The sequence below is a fragment of the Pteropus alecto genome, unplaced genomic scaffold, assembly GCF_000325575.1.
Source record: "Pteropus alecto unplaced genomic scaffold, ASM32557v1 scaffold320, whole genome shotgun sequence".
NCBI classification, from domain to species: domain Eukaryota; kingdom Metazoa; phylum Chordata; class Mammalia; order Chiroptera; family Pteropodidae; genus Pteropus; species Pteropus alecto.
Genome location: NW_006429963.1, coordinates 875523 through 877464, shown reverse-complemented (window position 1 = coordinate 877464; position 1942 = coordinate 875523).

Here is a 1942-nt window from a genome sequence, read left to right as displayed (position 1 = left end):
TTTCTGGAGACTTCTATTCATCCCATCAACTATCTGATGTATTTCCAATAAATGTCCTTTTTGCTTAGTTAGCCAAAGCTCCTGTTTCTTGTAGCCCAGAATCCCGACTAATTGACATTTAGTAAATGGCTGTTGTGTCAGTGAGGGACTTGACGGTGGCCATGGACTGCGGAAGAGAATCCGCTGTGGCTCGAAGGGGCACCGGTAGCCCATGACGGCCAGCCCCTCCGAGCTGTGCCCGTGCCACTGGGCAGGGGCTGGCCGGACGCACTGGGAACCCCGAGGCCTGGCTGTCTTCCTGTCGGGTGGCGGCAGGCCTGGCTCGGGGCCACCTTGCCAGGAAAGTGGACGTTGCCGTCAGTGTCCCCCACGCTCTCTGTCTCTGCCCCCACCTGTCTGATGCTGTCGATGATGAGGCTACGTCCGCTGAGCACCTATCGAGTGCAAATCTCATGCCGAGGTGCCATCAAAAATAGCGCCGTGAGGGACACCCCCTCGGGGTGTCTTCACCCATGTTTATGAGGAAGTTTGTGGACGGTTTCCGGGTCAGAGGCTGTTCACTTAGAAACTTGAGAGGTGATGCCAAAGTGCCCAGCACAGAGACGGCGCAGGGGATCACCGTGCGAGCTCGTTTCTCTCGCCCTCACCCCCAGACGTCTCTTTGCCAGTCGCCAGGGGAGAAATGGCGCTTCCGTTCAGACCTCATTTGCATTTTGATCATTGAGGAAGGAGGATCTTTTCATGTGCACACAACGGTGTTTCCTCAAGCAAATCCCAGACCTTCCACCGTCCACTTCTTCACCAGTAAAGTGGCGGTGATGACAAGCTCGCCCCGGGGTGCCGAGGTGATAACTCAGACGGGAGCTCTGCAGACGCTCAATAAATCTTATCACCTGATGGTCTAACCAGAGGCACAAGACTAGGGTCCCCGAAGCCATCACCGAGAAAGAGCCACAGGATGCAGGATGCTGTTCATCGTACGATGTTGGAACTCAGCGCGTCTCAGTCAAACCGGCCTGGTCTGCTGCGTTTACGGGCGTTAGAAAGAGACAGACCCCTTCGCCTCGAGGACACCAAGGTCATCTACTTCTTGTGGGGGTCCCCACCTGGGCAAGAGAAGGCAGACCTTCCTAGGGTACCGTGGTCATCCCTACCTCCCACGGGACTCCGGGAGCCTCGCCGCGGGTCCCCGCCTTCCAGGGAGAGACTTCAGAACGTCTCCCTCCTCCGCCCAGCCCTGCGACTGTCCCCATCCCTTTCTGGAGCTTTCTTTCTCTGAGCTCTCCCTGTCCCACTGAACCTTCCGGTTGCTGCCCCCCGGTGACCTCATGTAAAACGCGGGAGCCCGGCGAACCCCTCACACCGGTACCGATCTGCAAGCTGGCCCTGGGTCAAGGTTGAAATTATGGACAGTGCATTAGAGCCATTTTTAAGATAATTAAGTTGATAGTATTAAAAATAGAACCACAGAGCTCACTTCTGATTGAAGGGGGTCTCGATGCACCGGACAAGCCAGGCCGGCTCTCCACAGCGATGGTCAGAGTCCAGCTTCGTCTCCCTTGTCACGTCCTCTCCGCAGGCCTCTAGGGAATACTGGGAGAGCCCCCGGGAGGCAGGAATGGCGGGACGAGGATCCTCCCGGGCTCTCGCTTCATCCCCGGGCCACCCAGCTTCCAGCTTCACTTCCCTGCTGCTTGGGGCGGGGGCTGCCTGGGAATCAGAGGGCAGGTACGGCGGTGGCCCTCCCATCATAAGGTGCTTCCGTCTCAACCCTCCCATCATAAGGTGCTTCTGTTTCAACCGGTGTGTTTGCCCGCAACCCACAGCCTTTGATCCAAGGTTGTTTACCTGCCCAGGGACAGCAGTCACCCTCCAGAGCAATGGCACGGCTCCAGGGGGTTGCCCGAGGCCAGACCTGGCTCCCGAACAGTCAAGATAGGCT